The sequence below is a fragment of the Vipera ursinii genome (assembly GCF_947247035.1).
Source record: "Vipera ursinii genome assembly, chromosome: 3".
Classification (NCBI taxonomy): Eukaryota; Metazoa; Chordata; class Lepidosauria; order Squamata; family Viperidae; genus Vipera; species Vipera ursinii.
In genome coordinates this window covers 104,873,082-104,887,247 of record NC_139516.1, presented here as the reverse complement: position 1 = coordinate 104,887,247, position 14,166 = coordinate 104,873,082, and positions in this window count along the sequence as shown.

Genomic DNA, 14,166 nt, shown 5'->3' with positions numbered 1-14,166 from the left:
GCATTGGTCAGGCCAAACGGCATCACCGTGTACTCAAAATGTCCATAACGAGTACCAAACGCCGTCTTCCACTCAGGCCGAACCCTGACGAGGTTGTAAGCTCCACGCAGGTCCAGTTTCGTGAAGATCTTAGCCTCCTAGAGTCGGTCCAAGAGTTCGGAGATGAGGGGCAGCAGGTAACGATTACGCACCGTGATGGTGTTGAGTTTCCTATAATCACAGCAAAGCCGCAATTCACCAGACTTCTTTTTAATGAAGAGCACGGGTGCAGACACTGGCAAGGACGAGGGCCGGATGAAACCGCGAGCCAAATTCTTCTCCAGAAAGTCCCGCAATGCAGCCAACTCGGGGTCCGACATGGAGTACAAACGCCCCACTGGGAGAGGTGCATCAGGGACTAAATCAATGGGGCAGTCATAGGGCCTGTGTGGGGGTAATTGATCCGCCTCTGTCTCGCTGAACACATCAGCAAAGTTGGACAGTTTGGGAGGCAAGGAAACCCCTGGGGAACCCTCCACCTGGCCAGCACAGATATGGCGGGAGTGGTCCATGCACTGCAAGCTTGGGAAGGTGACCAAGTTCTGTGACCAATAGATCTGTGGGTCATGCGCCCGGAGCCACGCCAGTCCCAAGACCACGGGGAAATGCAGATCTGAGGTGATATAGAACTGGATGGCCTCCACATGGGAACTGATGGCCATACATAATGGTTGCGTGGCAGCCGTAATTGGCCCAGAAAGGAGCACTCAACCATCGATAGTCTCTACTAACATGGGCGGTTCCACCGGGCACTGGGGAACAGCCCATTTGGCCACAAATGCTGAGTCCATAAAATTTGTGGTGGCCCCAGAGTCAATTAAGGCATGGACTGGAATCCCCGTTGGCTTGCCAGGAAGGATCGGACGTGCCTCCAATATCAGATGCCGTGGAGGTCCACAGGCAGCATCGGAAAGACGTCGCTCAGTGTTGTTGTGGGAAGCCCGATCTATCACACCGTCTAGATCGGGTTCGGGGCGTTTCCCAACAGAAATGTAGGGGACTTTCTTGGGGCAGACTCGGTCACTGATGCCCGCTGTTGCTTCTTTGGGATCCCCACAGTAAAAAACACAACCCCCCGATTGTCGTCTGTTCATTTCAGTCACCAATAGACGAGACTGGCAGCACCAAGCTCCATTGGCTCCTCCCTTTGAACTGGGGTCTCACGCACAACAGGGGCTACAGGGGTCTGTGGGGTGGCACGGTGACTCCTTCGCTGCTGCAACCGAGCATCGATCCGCAGGCAGAGATGGATCAGCCCATTGAGGTCTGAGGGAATATCCACACGGGCCAGCTCATGCAACATCTCCTCCGACAATCCATCCTGGAAGGCATCCACAAGCGCAGCCTCATTCCAGGCGGAATCCTGGCTAAGCAGCCGAAAATCACTGATATAGCCCTGTAGGGGGCGTTGACCCTGCCTCAGAGCTTTCAAGCGTCGAGTAGCGGTCTGTGTCTTTATAGGGTCCTCATACATCAGATGCATATGATCACAAAACTCCACAAAGTTGTCCAACAATGGACTAGGTTGAGCCAGTAGAGGCATGCCCCAACGAGCTGCATCACCCAAAAGAAGGCTTAACACAAACCCCACCTTATCCCGGTCAGTGGGGAAATCAGCTGCTCTCACGCTGATAAAGAGCTGGCATTGTCCCAGGAAAGCAGGAAACAGTTCTGGATTGCCAGTAAATTTATCCGGCATCGCAACTTGGCATTTTCTCCTGGGTGGGGGTGATGGTGGGGGTGCAGCATGGACCTGAGCTTGCAATTGAGCCACCTGAGCTGCCAACAAAGCGAGTTGCTGGGTGAGCTGGGCATTCTCAGCACGTAGCTGCTCCATAATAATAATAAGGGGTGGGAGGCTGAAGGCAAACTGTTTTGTACCAGCCTACTACCGGCCCTGCAGAAAAGGCAGGGACAACCCCTTTACAAAAAGGCAAGAGGCTGGAACTAAGCCTGCCAAATTTATTGACACAAAACAGAGCAAACAGAGCAAAACCAAAACACAAACCATGAAACAGGAGCTATTCAAACGGTTGCCTTCAGCAAACCAGCCCTCCCACACATTCCCTTTTTAAACAGTTCAAGGCATGGCTTCTCTCTGCCTCCTTCCGAGATGCCCCATTGCCTTCCTCTGTTTACTCCTGATTGACTGCCTCCTGTGTCGGGCGTCCTTGAACAGGGCCAGCTGTGGGTCATCTTCATCCACGCTGTCAGGCTCACACAGCTGGGTCTGCGTAGTGACCAGATGAGAGGAGCCTGGCTGAGGGCTCTGCGAAGCCTCAGGGCTGTCCTCTGCAGGCTCTCCAACACCCCCCCTCCTCCTCTGAATCATCCGACCCAACTGACGAACCCACAGGCTGACCCTGAATCACAACAGTTTCCTGCATTATCTATCTCTCTGAACTCTATCTTTTAAACTGTCAGTTAAGAACAAAGGAGGAGATAGAACAAAGGAGGAGATAGGAATCAAACCTCAATGACTGGATTTTGTCTACGCTCCCAGAGAAAGGTGTGAAGAAGCTGCCAACCCTTGTGTGAGCTGTAGATGGGCCGATATTATCTCCTCAGTTCCCACAATGGACTTAACACTTCGGGATTGGCTATCCCACATGGGGGGTGTCAATCTATGGTGTGGGGTCCTGCTTGGGGACACTATAATTTACTGTGTTGCACGGGAAATCTCAGATCCTGTCTATTATGCCTGCTATCTTCTATTCTTAATAAAAGTTCCTGCTTGGAAGAAATTGTTTCCAAGAGTTCTGCTTTCTTAAGATGTGGTTTGAAGTAGGTCCTGACAGGTCTATTCTTGTGGAATTGATCCAGGGATAATGAATGTGCCTGTTCTTATCTGGTCTCTTGTGCAACACCTTGATCCTCTACCATAAACTATTTTGCCACTTGGCCTCCAAGTGTAGCTGGGAGGTGTTTCCAAAACAAATATTCTTTGCATTAAACCTCTTAGCAGCAGGGGAGAAACAAACTGCTGACTATTTCCATAAAGGTCAGTGAACCTAATTAGCCATGGGCTTATGCTTTTACCTCCCTTTTTTCCACAGTACTTAAATCAATTTCTCCAGTATTTTCTATTTATATGGCTCAGATCCAAACCAGACAGTTCTGACAGTGTGCATGGTTCAAGAACACCCAGTAGGCCCCCATTGACACCACAAAAATATTTTTTATTGAAAGAGATGTCAACAACATCCCACGTTGTTTATCTCAGTGTGCTACACAAGACTAAACTTCACAAGTCAAGCAATAAAGCTTCCATTTCCCTTCCCTTTATTTAGCAACATGAGGAGGTGGTTAATCTGACTTTCTCCCAAGAAGATATCTTTCAAACCTATTACTGTTTCAAATGCTTCTCAGCCATGCTTGTTGGCTGAACAAACCACCATTTCTGGTTTAATGGAGCATTCTATTTACTGGTAGCACCTAAAATTTCTGAACAGTGATATCGGAGTGAAATTTGGCATCCAATTTATTTATTTATTTATTTAAATTATTTATATACTGTAGGCTGCATTTTGAGCCAAAATCTTCTCCAGGCAGCAAACTATATTTAACATATTCACTTTTGGCATATGTGTATAGTACAAGGGCAGCTTCCAGCCTGATGCCCTATACACACTTATTTTGAAAGAAAAATACAGAATATACTATGTTACTGCATATCCTTTTCAAAAATTGAAATAGAATTAACATTGGTGACTCTATGTGGTATATAATTGGACTGTTTCACAATTCTATATCAGCACAAATCCTCGCATGAAAGAAAAAAGAAAATATACTATATAATAATTATATTGTAATACCTGCCATAAAGATTAAAATGTTGCAATGATACTTGTAAAATTTGTTTATATGTAATTTTATATGATGTTTTTTAAAAAAAGTCTTAAAAATGTAACTCCCATATGTATTCTCTTCCAGGATATGAAAAAAATGGCAAAATTATTGTAGTTTCGACAACAAGCTAACACTCAAATTTTCTATAGTGGAGTCTTTCCTTTCATATTAATATATAGTTTTAATGTAAATTCCAGGTGAACAATGGAGGTATCATTTGAGCTTTTATTGTATATGGCCAACAGATTTCCAGCAGTGATCGGCATTGGGTGACTTGTCAGTATATCTCCCTTTTGATTCAGATTCCAGATCAGTTAAGCTATTTCACAAACTGATGTGAAATATAAATCCCAAAGTCTACAAAGTCTGTCTGGAAAACTGGATCAAATAATGGTTGCATTCACATGCCACATCAAGATATAAGTTGCTTTTCATATCAAACAAGCCAGAGACGATCTTGTGGATAAGCAAAGTAATCATGATTTTTTTTGATCAATTCATAATTTATGTTTTGCTATTTTTAAAAAAATGGATCTTTGCCTTGTACCTTTACTGACTTCTGTTTCACTTTAATGTGGCTCATGAACAACAGAGATAAGCCAGAAACTCCAACACACATGATAATTTATTTCCGCTCACTAATCTTTTTAAGCAAAACTTGCAGTGAGTTGTTTCTTACACTTAGCCATAGATTGCTTCAACCATGACATTGAATAAATCACAATGCTGAATTAATGTATGATACTAAGTCATCAATCCTGATTTATAAACCACAGCAGTTAAATTCACACAACAAAACAAAACAAAGAGTATGAACCAAATGAACCAACAACAAATCATAGTTTCAGGTTGCTCTAAAATATTGGGCTAAGCCAAAACTACATTAACCACATTATCTAACCATGTCTGGTGGGTCCATGACTGGACATATACCAACAAATATATAGTTCTCATGCTGGATGATTACTACTCTGAAATGATGTTTACTCCACAGGTATCATCTCTCCAGAATTTTTGGGGAAGATGTTATTCAGTTATGTGTTTGAGGTAAGTTGAAGGATGTTTTAAGTAACTGGATATGCCTAGAAATTGAACCTAGGATCTCTGCATGCAATGACAGTTAATTCTCAAATGGCTCCACATTTCAAGTATATTATATCAAGTATTGTTAATGGTAGATAGTAATTTCATATGGATGAAATAAGAATTATATATTTTAGTTTAAATTTAGTGCTCGGTAAAATAATTGGCATGATAATATATCTTAAAGCTTCCCCTCTCAAGTTGGTTATTGATTGATTAATGAATGAATTAAAATATACTGATACCTTTATATATAGTTAAATATAGTTCCAGGCAATGCACAATGGTTTTAAATAATGAAGTAATATAGGACTTCTAGAGCTGTAGGCTAGCTTTGGATTTTTTAAAAAGAACATTCACGGAACAGCAGTGGCAAATTTCATACATACTGTTGCCAAGAAAACCATATAATGTGTCTGTTAAGTCATCAAGAGTTGAATTTGACTTAAAGGAGACTATTTTATAGCAATAATAAACAGTCATTTAGCTATTAACATAACATTTTATTAACACACTCTAGACTACCCATGTCTAGTATGTTGAACATTGGTAGTCTAGTATGTTGGATCATTATTTCAGAAACATTGTCTTATCTAACCAGGCACATATTATCATCTTTGGTGGACATGTCCTAAAGCCAAAAGATTTTGGTCAAGAATACATATATAGTTAGAGAAAATGACTTAAAAACACATAGCTTTTAAGCCAGAATTATTTTTGTTAGGTATAATTGTAGAAAATTATGAGAAGGAATGTATATACTTAATGTTACATGTGTTAACTGCAGCAAGAATTGTATTTGCTCAACATTGGAAAGATGAAGAATTACTAGTGGAGGAAATGATAATTAAGAAAATTTTAGATTGTGTAGAAATGGACAGATTGACACTGAAAATGAAAGAGAAAGGAGACTTAGAATATTTTAGAACATGGGATACATTTTTATCAATGGCTAGAAAAATGAGGTAGAGAGAAAGGAGTTTAACATGTATTAGTAAGCTAAATATTGAAGCCCAGACAATATGTTGCTGATAAAATATTAAGCATTTGCGACTATAAAAAATTAATAAAATATTATAAAAATAAATATTATCTAAACAGAATGAGTACAGGTGGGCAAGAGTTCAACAGGAGCAGTTTCCGACTTCCTATTAACTTTTCCATTGAGTTTTTTTGTGGGAAGTAGGCAGTGAATGTTGGAAATCCTTCCTTCCTTCCTTCCTTCCTTCCTTCCTTCCTTCCTTCCTTCCTTCCTTCCTTCCTTCCTTCCTTCCCTCCCTCCCTCCCCCTCCCTCCCTTTCTGTTTTCCCCCTTCCTCCCTCCCTTTCCAGCAGGTATGTAAGTGGTAAGTAAGGATTGTGGTGTGATGCAGAGAGACTAGTACTCTCATGGATTTATGGGAATCTGTCAGGGAACATTGAAAATGAGGGTCATATGACTGTGGCTGATCATGGCAGTGTAGCAGCAGCACCTGTGCTGAAGCAACCACAACTTTCCCAAATTTTATTCCCTCGGGAGTTGTGAAGTATTCTGTAAGTTAGCCCATCTGAGGTAGTTTGGTTGAAAAAAAAGGCCCTTTATATGGACCATTTTGCCCAGTTAAAGGTTACAGACATAGGAGTTTAATTGTATATAAATTGGAACAGAATAAAATGGTTTGTATCATTTTAGCAACTTTTCTGGAGCAATGCAGTTCCACAATCTGCATATATCCATAGGGCTAAAATATTAATGGAGAAATCTTACTTCCTTTGACATATATAAAGTGCATCATCAAATTTCTTTCTTCAAGCCAGATTTCTAAACATAGTAATATAATATTTATTGAATTATTGCAATAAAGGATTTAAAGGAGACAAAGAGAAAGTCAATTGTACTTTGGCATGATTAGCCTCATGTTGACACTGTCATCTCTTCAAATGTTACAGCACCGTTAGTGTTATAGACACAGAATGAATAAATGAACAAACATTTACATTTCTAAGAATTCTAAAAAGAAGGAAACAAAATTCCTTTGGAGAAGATATTACTCAGGCAAGGCTAGTTTTTAGTTCATTTTAGTTAATCCACAATGCAGAAGCTTCTGACCAATTAGAGAAAGAGTGGATGTATCTTGAAGGCATTCTGAAGTAGTTTAACCTAATCAAAGGATTTTGCTACACAAACAATCCTTACTTGCATTGGTCATACAAATAATGTTAATGGAACTGCGTGCAGATTTGGGGAATAACTTGCACGATATAAAGTTTATGTTTTTTCTTTAATCTGTTACATCAGTTCAGCTATGGCCTCTGAATCTCTAGCCAATATTCCCCTCATTAGGGCTTGGGATAATTTAAATTTGCTTGTTTTTTAGTATGGCTGCTCATCTCAAGTGACTTTGGGCAGCGTATAATAGTAAAATAAATTAAAACCAATTACAAACACAAGACAAACACACATATATTAGCTGAGAAAAAGTATAATCCATAGATTTTAATATAATCAAGAAATGTGGCCCTTAAAACATTCTATTTTGCATAAATTGTCCATATTCAGATAGCATATTGTGTAGCTGGTACATTCAGGGAATATTGGATCCAAATCTCTGTCTTCTATTCCTACCCACAAATAATCACATTCCTTTAACAAAAATATGTTAAAAACAGTTGTATAATCTTTCTGGCCTTGTAAGACTATGAGCTATGAATGCAATGGGACAACCCACCATGGCCAACTCACTGCAGTCAACTTGCCACAGGACAATTCAACAATTCAATTTAAGTATTTAAAATAATTAAAAATATATTTTAATTTTTGTCATTCTTCTTATCCCTCCTTTTGCATTCTTTCTTTAACAATTCTATTCCACCATTTCTTCAATTTTATTGTAACTCTTGCCCCCTGGTGAGTTGGCCATGGCAAGTGGTCACACGATGAATTGGCTGCAGTTAGTAGGCCAAATAAATAATAATAGTAACAACAACAACAACAACAACAACAACAACAGAAACAAAGGCAGAATATAAGGAAAAACTGCTGGATGATAGATTAAATAGATGGAAAACCAAAGCTTTGCATGGACAACATTTGAAAAACTTTGAAGGAAAATGTGATAACAACTTGACATGGGCATGGCTTAAGATGGGAACCATCAAGAAAGAAACAGAAGGCTTAATACTGGCTGCTCAAGATCAAGCACTACAAACTAATGCCATGAAAGTGAAGATACAAAAATCTACTGACAATCCAAATTGCCGACTTTGCAACAACAAAGCTGAAACTTTTTCATATTTAATATGTGAGTGCAGCAAAATCGCGCAAACTGATTACAAAGCTAGACATGACCGAGATGCTAAACTAATCCACTGGGCATTGTGTAAAAAATATGACTTGCCAGTGTCTGAAAAGTTGTGGGAACATAGGGTGGAAAAGTTGTCGAGAATGAGAGGGTGAAGATCTTGTGGGACTTCTGAATACAGACAGATCACCATTTGGAACACAACATGCCAGATATCACAGTTGTGAGAACCGAAGCATACAGCTGATTGATATCGCTGTACCAGGAGATGCCAGAGTCGAAGAAAAAGAACTGGAAAAAATTATGAAAATCTACAAACAAGGCATAAAGACAACAAACCTGTCTCTTACTTGTTCCATCTTGTCTTTTAACATTGATGTCTAATAGTATGAACATTCAAAACAGTCAGCCTTGCTGCCTTTTGAGCTTCTAAAATCTACCATTCTCCTTTCATCTGGATTGCTTATTACTAAGAAACTTGTTTTCTTTGAAATCTGGCTCAGCCCTATACGTGTCTTAGGAACTTTCACTGCTTAGAATTGAAATGCAATCTACTGATCCTTGAGTGAGAAGAATACTATATGGTCTACATTGTCAATTAATCTTGCCTCTCTTACCACTGTTATCTGCTAATTTCTGTTATCTAGTTTTTGAATATGTAGTGGTGCTTTATAACCAGTGGGCTTGAGGTTTGATAGCATATTCAGGAGTACAGAAGATGAATCTATCCCTTTAATGAATGTAGAACAAAAATATATCCACAGTTACTGATAAAAATGCAAAAAGAAACTAGGGAACACTCTATCTCAGTATTCGAAGGAGTTATTATTAAGCTGCTCTAGATGATAAAACTCAGAGTGAAGTATGACAGTCTTCTAATATGTGTAAAGCAACAAATATCTTCAGTCAGCAGTAGCAAAGCAAGGATTTGGCTCTGTCCCTACATGCACCTAACCATAACACAAACATGCCTTGAAAATACCAATTTTCCTTTTTTTTAATTGAAAAGTTTTACAATACATTTTTGAATACAACCCCCCCTCCCCCTCCCCTCTCCCCAACCCCCCCAACCCTCCCCTCCCCTCCCCCTCCCCGACTTCCCAGAGCAAAATACAGGGTATAAAAATACAAACAAACATAATCTAAAATATGCAAACAACAATAAAATATTAAATACTATCGCACTTTAACTCTTGGTAAAATAACTACAAGCTGGTTATACATCATATATATCCGCTACTTATTCAAATGCTAAGTGAAACTTTTTAGTCCCATATTTATTCTGGATGTAATCAATCCATCTTCTCCACTCCACAATGTATCTCTGTTGCGATTGGTCTTTCAAATACGCTGAGATCTTTGCCATTTCCACCAAGTTAGAAACTTTTAAAGTCCATTCTTCTATAGTCGGCAGTTCTTCCTTCTTCCAATATTGCGCTACTAAAAGCCTCGCTGCCGTAATTAAGTTCAACTTCAACTTAGTGTCCACAACGGTGGTATCTGTGATAATACCCAGTAAAAACAGTTGTGGACAAAACTTTATCCTTTTCTTGAATATTTTTTGCATGTTCCACCAAATTTTAATCCAAAAAGCTTTAACTTTTTACAAGTCCACCATGTATGAAAATACGTTGCATCCTCACAACCACACCTCCAACATTTGGGCTGGCAGTTCGGATACATACTTGCTAATTTTTTAGGGTCTAAATGCCACCTATAAAACATTTTATAAAAATTCTCTCTTAAATTTTGGGCCTGTGTAAATTTTACATTTCTAACCCAAATCTTTTCCCAAGTATCCATTGTAATAACTTCTTGAAAATTCTGAGCCCACTTTATCATACAATCTTTAACAAGTTCCGTCTCTGAATCAATTTCTATCAATGCAATATATATCCTTTTTATATGTGCTTGACCTTGATCTCTAATTTGCTTTACCAAATTTTCATCAATCATTGAAAAACCAGTTTTCTGGTCCTCTTTCCATCTAGCCTGTAATTGCCCATACTGAAACCAGGTTTGTACAATCTTCTCTTCTTTTAAAATGTTATATGACTTTAATTGCCATACATTCCTCTCAAAACTTAAAATTTCCTTATATGTAGTCACATCATGTTTAAATCCAACATTTATATTTTCTATTGCGTGTTTAGGTATTGCACAAATAGGTATCTTATAATTTAACTTATGTCTATACTTTTTCCAAACTCACAACAGAACATACCTTAAAATATGTATCTTAAACACATTATCCACCTTCTTATCATACAATAAATATGCATGCCATCCAAATAACAAATCATGACCCTCAAGATTTAATAATCTCGCTTGTGTTAAATTAAACCAGTCGCTTATCGCTGACAAAGCAGCAGCCTCATAATATAATTTGAAATTAGGCATTTTAAGACCACCTCTTTCACGCGTATCTTGCATTATCTTAAATTTAACTCTTGGCTTTTTCCCTGCCCAGACAAATTTATTAACTCCTTTTTGCCATTCCTCTAAGTTTAAATCCTTTTTAAGTATAGGTACTAATTTTCCATCTTGGCTCTACAACATTGCCTTTATTTTGTCCCCAGTCCATGAAGCAAAGTAGTCTTTAATCATTATAACCTGCACTGATATCAAAGTATTTTTGTATTTTCCTATTATTCTGACCCTGTCTAAAAATAAATGAATAAAATAAATTATGAATTGCCATCAATTTATTTGGAGGTAGAGTCAAATGACCAGTGATGGGTCTCATTAGAATGTGTTCGAAGTGTGGGAAATTTGGGCGCATTACCCTCCACTCTGGTTAGTAGCTCATTTCCATGCAGCAGTTTCTCTTCCAGTGTTTGCCTTTTCCATTAGCCCTTTGTTTCCTGAGTTCCTATCATACCTGCCATCTCCTGTTCTCTCTTTTTTCACAGCAGTTTTTCTCCAACAAAACAGAGAAGAGAAAAGATGTCCACTAATGCAAATGGGGAAGAGAAAGCATTCTGAAATGTATTGTCACGGAAGCTGTCCCAGACCCACTTTTGCCTCTTGCAGTACTTTAAAAAAAGGAGAAATGTTTGTTGCTTATTTATCGGTTTCTCTGCGTATGCCAGTTTTAAACACTTTACCTCCCCTGTCCCCTACTCTCAGTAAGAGAGCGGTTGCCCAGCAGCTTGTCAGTTTCAAATCCCTGGTTCTATAGGATCCAGTTAGTTGCACAATGGGGATAGAATCTGCCTTCCTCCTCACTGGGGCTTCCCTTTATTTCCTTATTACAAAGTTCTTTAAAAGGAAAGGTGACCAAATGAGAAGACCCACCTATCTAAAGAAACCAAATGCAATCTTGACTTCAAACTATCCCCATTCCTGCTGCAGTGTCCTGCTTCCAACTCTGTTATCCTGTTGATAATGTGGTATATCCACAGATTATTGGGTAGAAGCTTAGAACAGACATGGTAAAGATAGTATAGGACTTGGCAGAAGACACAGCATATTTTCATTATGTGAAGACTTAAAGGTAAAGGTAAAGGTAAAGGTTCCCCCGCACATGCGTGCTAATCGTTTCCGACTCTAGGAGCCGGTGCTCATCTCCGTTTCAAAGCCGAAGAGCCAGCGCTTGTCCGAGGACGTCTCCGTGGTCATGTGGCCGGCATGACTAGACGCCAAAGGCGCACGGAACGCTGTTACCTTCCCACCGTAGTGGTCCCTATTTTTCTACTTGCATTTTTACGTGCTTTCGAACTGCTAGGTTGGCAGAAGCTGGGACGAGTAACAGGCGCTCACTCTGCTACGTGGCACTCGGGATTCGACCCACCAAACTGCGACCTTCTGATCGACAAGCTCAGCATCCTAACCCACTGAGCCACCGCGTCCCCTTTGTGAAGACTTAGCTTCCTGGAAAAGAATTTAATGCTGGGAAAAGTAGAAGGAAAGAGAAGAAGAGGATGGCCAGCAGCAAGAAGGATGGACTCAGTTACAGGGGCAGTGAGATACTGTTTGAAGACCTGAAAGACCAGGCTAGGGACAGCTTGTCATGTATAAAATCTATCTATGCAGTGATTAGTCAAAAATGACTTGATGGTATATGGATAATCAACTGCTTTCAGTGAACTTGATGATACAGTATGTAGAGAGCACAATGCACAAAGGTCTTTTGTCAGCATTAGGATTCCTTGTCTTAAGAATCCATCTCTTCCCTACATGTATCCTCCAACAAATGGAGCATTGCCACATGAATGGCATGATAGGAATTGTTGTATAGCCAGTTCTTTGCAGGCATTGAGTAAGACAGGAAGTTCAAACAGCAACAGGCTTTATTGAAGGTCAGAACACAACAGAAGCAACATAGGAGCTGCTGTGTAGCTGGCTGGAGACAACCAGTCTGGGCTGGCCCAGCAACCGTTACAAGCATACACATGAACTAAGCACTTAGCAATTGAACTAAGCAATTAGCAAGCAGTACAACATAAGCAAACACTTACAGCAAGTAAAAGGCCAATACATTACACCCCTTCCCCCTGGATGGTACACAGATTCATTTGGTTACAAAATCTTGTAGGTATTTGGGGGGTCTTCGTGCTCATTTGGAGCATCGGGGGGTTGTTGGAATCTCCTGGTCTACCGGTTCGTCTGCCGTGCTGTGTAGACCCGGGCTCTGTGGTTCAGTGGAGTCAAAACAACTTGTTCCCCTTTGGCTGGCCTTTCCTGGTAGGTCCAACCCAAAGTCTAATGGTGCCGTGAAGTCAGCAGGGCTGCTACTGGGTGTTGGATGACTGTTCGGCCCCTGTGGTCCAGTCAGGGGAAGCGCTTTTACGGCCCCATCCTTGTTCTCTTTTGCATGAAATGTTTCAGAGCATACAGACTGCTCTGCTGGAATGTGAGGTTGTAGACTCCAGGTCTGCTCCCCCTGGGAGTCCTGAGCCAACGACTGTTCCATTAATCACCAGTGCAACTGGTAGACATGTCGGCAAATGACTCACCCATCTTCCTGGACCACCTCATAGGAGAGTGGTCCTGACACTTTAACAACTTCTGCTACCACCCACAACTGCCCTTGCCTGTAGTTCCTGTTCCAAACCCGGTCCCCCACCTGTAAATTCCTAGGTGCCTTCGGACGTGCCGTGTCAGAGGCTACTGTATCGGAGTGCAGTCTGTCCAGGTGCCTTCGGACGTGCCGTGTCAGAGGCTACTGTATCGGAGTGCAGTCTGTCTCTTGCCCCAGCGCAGCTCTGCAGGGCTCTTGCCTGTAGCTGTACAAGATGTTGTATGCTGGCATAACAAGAAATTGGTCAGCCTGTGGTGCCAGTCCCCTATAGTAATGTGTTTAAGGGACTCTTTGGTTGTATGAACCATCTATTCTGCTTGCCTGTTTGACGATGGGTGTTGTGGCCCTGACCCCCGAGCCTGTCCTACCCGAGGAAGAGGACTCTGAGGATGATGGGGAGGAACTGGCAAGGCCTCCCTCTCCGGTATCCTCCCCTCTGGCAAGGCCTTCATCTCCATCTGAAGGCTGACAGGAGCAGACTGTGATTAGCCAGGCTGGGAGTGAGCCAGAGCAGCTGCAGCAGATGGAGAGTAGCGGAGATGAATCATGGCTAGATCCCAGAGAACGGCACAGAGCCAAGCATTTACAGCAGTGTAGGAAGTGTAGGAGGGTCAGGGATTAGCTGAGTCACTGAGCCACACCCCACAAGGTACAAAAGGGGGTGTGGCTGCTCTTAGGACTTTGTGATGAACAATAATTTAATCAACTTCTGGTCACATCTTTGGAATTCTGTCAGATTTACTACCTGTTTGAAACCCTGGCCTGAATTCTTGACAATGCTTCTGGACTTTTGTTTCTGGACTGTTTCCTTGTTTGCTTGGACTCATTTTGAGTAATTGTTTGGAAGTTATCTCATTCCAGCAGACGCTTGAGGTAACGAGCCTATTTTAGC